We start from the raw sequence: 7,122 nt of genomic DNA, 5'->3' as shown, positions 1-7,122 counted from the left end.
TCAATCCACCCCACGCCACTCCATGCCAAGACACTCTGCCACTGAGCCATTGAACTCTACTCTTCTTCAACAATCTAATCCCCCTCTCCACTCTACAGCACTCCACACCACTACCTTTTAGTCATACTGAACAGCAGCCACACTGATGTACAACTTGACAAAAACACATTGCCAAAGACAATAACTCTTGTACAGGTGGGACCTATTGGCTTTGCCAATACTTGTTTACATTACTGCTGGGTACCATAACTGATGTACTGATATAATCTCTGCTGGTAATCTTTCATACCATGGCCACTAATGTAAACATGCCTGATGTGCTTACCACTAAACCTCTAATAATATTAGTAGCTCATGTTGATTTTCTTTTAAAATGAGTAGCTCTTACTGCAGAAAAGGTTAGAGACCCCTGCTCTAAAGACAATGGTCCATAGTCATTCAGGTTTCCAGGCTTTGTCACACTCATAAATTACGGTCAAATTACAAAGAGGAGTCAAAAAATGTTTTTTTGTTTCAACCACCATCACCTACAAATAAAATTGTTTACTGCAAATATTAAAATGCATTAATTTGTTGTCCTCATTTGTTACCGAGTTTGTGTTAAATTTCTAACAAGAAATTATAGTTGGCAGATTCAGAGTTATGGTGCAGGTTTATCAAATGGGTAAAATGGGAGCAGGTTTGTCAGATGAGTAAAATATGATAAGCCACCCAGAGAATATTTTGCGTGACTAACTCAAACATAACTACTAATACACATATCCGCCATTTCAAAAAGTGGAGAAATGGTTGAGGCTCGTGATCTCCCAGACACTAAAACCCGCCTCTGCCACTTGCCTTATGGGAAGTATGTGAGACACATATTTAGGGTTAATTGAAACTGGAGACTTACTCACTCCCTTTGCCTCACTGAGTGCCTCGGATCGTGCTTCCTGGGTGGTGATAAACTGACTTGTTTAAAGATGCACTTGTGCATATTTGTTGGCAGTAGTTATGCTTTAACATATTGTTCCGTAAAGAATTATGTAAACCACCACATATTATGTTGGTGATTCTTTTGTACGTTTATACTAAAATACCTCTGTTGCCTTAAATCTTACTAAAACCTGTTTTTTAAGTCATTATGCCCCCCTGCATCACCTACAGAAATGGATGCAAATTATACATATGCCATATGGTTTGCCTGAACTGCAATTTTTAAGACAACAGAATAGGATTATTTAACAGTGTATTGGCAATGTGAACATTAAACTACATGTCCCAAAACGCAGCCTTGCTGATGGTTGAAAACCCACTTCTGTGTTACGGTGGCACGCTTGACACGAAGCACATGTCATCTATGACAATATATACTAAGATAATAAATAGGAAAATCAATTCAAAATATGTGTCAATGATGTGCGACTGCAAAGTGGTTGGCAGAGTAATTGTTTAATTAAGATTCATCCATTTTTCGAAGTGCATAGCCTGAACGGGGTGTACTATATGACAGGACACTATTAGCTACTTTCACAATACTTTCCCTACTTTGAATAAACGTAGCAGGCATGCATCCAGCCTTCATTGGTCCCTTGACACTTAGCTAAAATGAAAGCAAAGCCTTTGAGAGGAGGGTGACCGTCACCGTAGTAACAGGACCTGTCCCCTGCTTCCTTCCACTCCTCGTTCTCTCCCTCTGGTGCATTATTCTCCCTCTCAGCCGCTCTCAACCACTTTTCCGTCATGCAGATTCCGGGGCCTGCTTAGTTCTTCCCTATCCAGCCGCCTGGGTTAATTAGTAGTCTCAGTGTGTGGCTGAGGAACCAGCGGTTACACAAAAGAGCTGTTGCAGCTGCTCCTTGTTTGGGTGATCACAGAAGAGGAAACCTGCAGTTTACGCGAAACAGGTAGGAAGCGGGGACAATGGCGAAACTTGGCACCCGGCTTTATTTTCCTTCGCTGTGGGTTGTTTTGAGAATAAAACGGGTAAGGGAAGGTCAGAAAAGAGGAGGTTGCTGGAAGGGATGGGACATATTGAACGCAGGAAAAGCTGATCCTTGGAAGATGCTGCACAAAATGAGCATCACTGGATCCCGGAACGGCGTACATAGTGCGCTGGGATTCTGCGGTTCCCTAATTATGTGTGCTCTGATTGGCGGCTGTTAGACTTATGCTGTGAGGGGGAGGTTTACTGTTGTTTTGGAAAGACGGGTGTGCTCTTTGTGGCGTGGTTAGGCTGTGTTTACGGGACACATCGAGCATCCTTTTTCTGTCGGGTTGAGCTGCTTCAGCAGAGATGCTGCGGAGCCTCTTGCGTTCTCTTTCTCTGTGCTGGGCTGGGTGGCAGCTTTTGGCAGGTCGCCCTCTTTTCTATCTAGGCACGCAGGATGGACGGTTCCGAGCGATGGCTGAGTTGCGCTGCTTCCCAGGCTGTGCCCCGTGTCCCTGCCTTCCTCCCTTGTCAGTGGCTTGTGCGCTTTAAAAACGATTTCAGAGATGCGCCGGCCGGCCGTGCATCCTACACATTGTTCGTCAAGAAAGGTGTGCCTTGGTCCACGCCGGAAACCACTGCCAGTGACTTGAGCGAGCTCTGCCCTAGCGTCTGCTATTGCGCCCTTGCTTGCAACGCTTTACTGGTGGGACTGAATTCGGGGCCTTTCATCATCCGACTCTTTCTCACTCTCTTTCTTACTAATGAGGTCTGCAGGGATCGCTTGCCAATTAGACATTCTCAATTAAAACTGATAATCTTACTTATTACGAGGTTCAGCCATGTGCGCTTTTCAGACTTTTGTACCCGAGCTCGGTGCCTGCAGGTTGCCATCAAGCCGCGGAGCGTGTCCTGGCAGGGGCCCCCGCCCTGTCTTTGGCCCCGGTAGGGGCCCGCCCCTTCATTAACGCCTGGCTAGGGCTGCACCTTCACTGGGCACGAGCCGGCATGGCTTGCCTTCCCTTCACGGCTGACAGCTAATGTTGCCTGATTTATTGAGCTGGCCTGCTCTCAGGACCGCTACGCCTTTGCTCGGAGCGCAGGCAAGGGTGAAGCGAAAGCAGGCTGCCTAGAAGGCCATACAGACCAATAACGGCCCGACTCCTGGCGTCGGCCTTTGAGCGCATACGTTGCCCAAAACATGTCCACATTCAAGCTAGTAGGTAGCTCAGTGGGTGAATAATGCACCTGCTCCAAAAAGGCGATGTGAATTCCTCCGGCCACTGGGTTGAAATTTTACTGCCCGACCTTTTGCCCTGCTGAGGCCTGCTATAGGCGCGTGTCCTTTTGGGTAATAGAAACTACTTGCAGTGCTGTACCACACAGTAAATGCACACAAGATTTTCGTGTACATTCGATTGAACGTTTGAAAGGAGCTATGTGGTAAAAGAACGTTTGCAAACGTGAACTAGTCTCAGCCTTCAAACACCTACAATTGTTTGTTCCTTAATAACTGATGTCATCTATTCAGCCTCTCGTGTTGCCGCTAGTGAACTATTTCGATGTATACCGTATAGGTTATTATCTGCTTTAAAGTATTTAGCAATAATGCACACCAATGGAGAAATTATAAGACGAATATATATATAATTTGCTGATTTAACACCTGCATTTGAGATGGGCGTGCAAACGACACGTCATAAGCTGCACTATCAACAGGGCCGACTCAGTCATTCATCCTCCAAAGATCAATAAAATGAATATTTTTGAGTTTGGGTATTAGTAGGTATTGAAATTCTATAAGAAAAACAATTAATTATTAATATATTGATAAATAGAAAATGAAAGTAACCATTTTGTATATCAGTAGTAATGTTTATGGCATCTTAGGAGATTCACCTGTCCTAAATTGTTAGGAGTGTGAATGTTTTGCTTGGCTTAAGGTGAAAGGAATATTACTTAGTGATATTTACATTTCTTACATCGAAGTATGGGAGGTGCCATTTCTTTTCTCTTCAGAGCTGTATTATTATCGTTTTTATAGAGAGCAAACGTGACCCAAGGGCGTCAGAGCCAAGGGTTTAATGCACAATAATGAGGAGCTCTAACAGGATAGAAACAATTAAACTGCAATAATTATACTTCAAAGAAATTCTCGGCATCCCCGGCAAATATATATTTTTTTCAAATTAAACACTATGAGCAGTGGCATTTTGTTTATTTAAACAGTGTTGAATTTCGGCGCTTAGGAATAGGAAGGCCTCAGTCCACTTTGTTCAGTCGGAGTGCTTTGTATTTTTGGTTTTAAATTGTAGTTGTCCGATAATGTGCAACTGCACCCCATACCCTGATAGCGCTCCCTAGACTGAATTCAAGACAAACCGGGTACAATTAAAATGTAAATAAACGCTTTTCTAACCAATTTGGGGCTCCGTTTTGAGACACAGCATAGTAGCTATTGGGGTAGGAAAAGGGGGTAAATATCGCCCCTGAAATATCCTAGTGGCATGGTGTTCCCTCACCCTGGTTACTTGGTGTGGATCCATCCACGTCTGGTAAGACCACCCTCGTGCCTGAGATACCAGCAGCGAGCAGAGGCTTAAGCAGGCCCCGGCCTGGCACTAGAAAGAGTGCAGCCCCCGCCCCCAGCAGCGTCGGAGCCTGCTCTGCACTTGACACTCTCACCACCGTTCTCCCCATTCACCACTTGATCGAATCAGGCAGTAACTGAGTGCTGAAAAGTCCCTAGAATCCCTGATAACCATTTTGAAAAAGACCTGGTAATACTGGGCCCATTTAATTATTACCCATTCTGGTGACTGCGGCCAGGGGCGTAGCTTGGTCAGTAAGGTTGGGAATGGGGGTGGGTAGGTGCGAGCTTCAGAATTCCCAACAATCATGCTGCCACATATTGTTAAAATTCATTTTACGGCAAACAGGGCGCAGGGGAAGAACATAAGGGATCAGAATGCATATTGATAGGGGTGCTAAGTGAGAGAAAGCACATTATATTGTGAAAGAACCAACATTTTTGAAGTTTTTCCAAACAGAGAGATGGTGAGACTGTGTGTAAACATTCCTAGTGAAATCCGACAGAGACCTCACAATACCCAACTGAAACCACCTGCACCCAATTATTTATCATAACACACCCCAAATAACCCTCCTGAAGCTACGCTACGCCCTCATGATTACTTAGATATTCGGTCCCTTAAGAGGTGTAAAGAGAATTACAAAATTCTCATAGGAAGTTTGTATGTTCAGTGCTCAGCAGATTGCTGGGCAGAGATAATTTAGATTGTAGCAGGAACGTCTCAAATATAAAAGGTACTTGACAAGATACTAGTTTTTTTTATTTCCAAAAATTAAGTTGACATTAGAGGATTAAGATATTGTTCGCAGGTGCCTTACTGTGCTTTAGAATGCGGGAATGCAATGAGTTTGGACATGCTTGGAAGGAGGTGGTAGAAGCTCCCAGCAACTATAAATAATTGAACTCTAACTGAATCACTGTAAAGATGTTATTATTGTGTTATTGCTTGTCTTTTGCTCTCTGAAGATGATCATGTAGAAAGCTTGCTTACATCATTCCTTTCAGCCTTTTTCCCCCCACTCGTCTGTCTTAAATCCTTACAGTATAGATTAGACTTTGATGCTAAAATGCCACAATAAATTTACCTTGATTAGTTTTTGGAGTGTGTTCATTGACACGAGAAGGTCATTTGAGAAATTAGGTAATTAAGCTGAGGCATCATACGGGCAATTAGGCGATTGACACTAGTACTCATTTGGGAATCAGACTCCAGGTCAGCGAGAGGGTGGAACAGACAGGAAGAACATTATTAGCGCTTCAAGTCTTTACGTTTTTTCTGTAAATCCCTGCATGACCGTCTAAGGCATGGGTACTCACAAACATTTTCCCAGGGGCCGCACTGTTTGGTCTGTGATGTGACCGAGGGCCGCACTGTCGCCAGCAGGGTGGCGGTCGGAGGGGTGAGGAGGGGTAGTGGTAAAGTGGTTGTAGTAAAATTACAGGAAATGAGTAGTAAATACAGGAAATGAAGCGTATACATCTAGTGTCTGAATTGCGCAATGTGAAACCAGAAACTTGGGTATAAATCCCGGCTTCTCCACTTAACCAAATTGTGTGATCCTAGACAAATGTTTTATTTCACTTTACCTCCTTTTTCTTCATCATCATCACATATAAGAACCTTGAAATACATCTTCAGGATGTATGCTGTATAAGACCTTCTGGGTCTGATTTAAGAAACTATAATATTGTTCATGTATATTAGAAACCCAGCCCTCCCAAAGAGTTCACATAACAACTGACTTGCCTCTTAGTTCACAGTTCACATTGTTGTCAGGGCGTGGGGGGGTAAAGGGGGAAGAATGTTTGTAAATTTATGTTTGAAAAATATCACTTTAAAAATACTTCTCAACGCAGTGAAATAATCGCGTGTACTAAGGTGAAACTGTTCTGCAGATTAATTAAATGCACTTTTTGAATTTCAAACAGATCATACTTTTATATGTTTGCTGGAAGATGTCCTTAATAATGAAGGTATTTCTAAAGTTGACATCCAGGACACCCTAGTTACCCCCTATTCAATTAGCCTCCAAATAAATACTTGCCGATTTGACAATTTTTAGTTTTAGTGCCAAGTCAAATAAATAGCAGCACAGCACAGTGCTGCTGATGACATGGGGGCCGCTTGTAAATGTCAGGAGGGCCGCATGCGTCCCTCGGGCCGTACTTTGAGTATTCACTGTTCTAAGGAATGGACCACAGATGGATATATTTTAGGGAGTTAAGGCACCTCCCGCGGAGATCTGTATGTACCCAGCATGTTTGAGGGTATAATATTGGTGAGCTAAGTAGGTGGTTAATGCACATGCTGGGGAGTGCTGTCTGTAACATCTGAAAGGCTCACAGGTTTCATTCATCATAAAATAACTTTGCAGGTTAATGTGATTGGTACATGTAGCGTGAAGGTCACTGATTTCTATTTTATGTAAGAAAGTTAACTGGGTTGATGCTTCTGTTGTGTAACCTACAGGTTACAATCCAGTGATGCATGCACTTGCTGAAAGCAGCTGCATGTAATCTGCAAGGCATACGGTTAAATCCTTCCAAGTTTAAACTAAATTTTCATTATGCTAACATTGAGGGAAATTATTCTGCTGGGTATTATCAGAAAGCAGTAACC

The 7,122-nt window shown here is 43.3% G+C and overlaps 1 protein-coding gene across 7 annotated transcripts in view; it reads left to right on the top strand.

Moving 5' to 3' along the window:
* The first annotated feature begins 1,680 nt into the window (after positions 1-1,680).
* APBA2 (amyloid beta precursor protein binding family A member 2) overlaps positions 1,681-7,122 on the top strand; it is a 1,150,852-nt gene continuing 1,145,410 nt past the window's right edge. For 3 of the 7 annotated variants that reach the window (XM_069222383.1, XM_069222388.1, XM_069222385.1), the window contains exon 1: positions 1,777-1,886. The gene's annotated coding sequence lies outside the window, so the exon portion shown is untranslated. Of the gene's footprint in view, positions 1,887-7,122 lie in introns of all 7 variants that reach the window. The other 4 variants (XM_069222389.1, XM_069222384.1, XM_069222387.1 and 1 more) reach the window with 3 other exon arrangements.

The sequence above is a fragment of the Pleurodeles waltl genome, chromosome 3_1, assembly GCF_031143425.1.
Source record: "Pleurodeles waltl isolate 20211129_DDA chromosome 3_1, aPleWal1.hap1.20221129, whole genome shotgun sequence".
NCBI classification, from domain to species: Eukaryota; Metazoa; Chordata; class Amphibia; order Caudata; family Salamandridae; genus Pleurodeles; species Pleurodeles waltl.
This window is presented reverse-complemented; position numbering and strand designations above follow the sequence as displayed.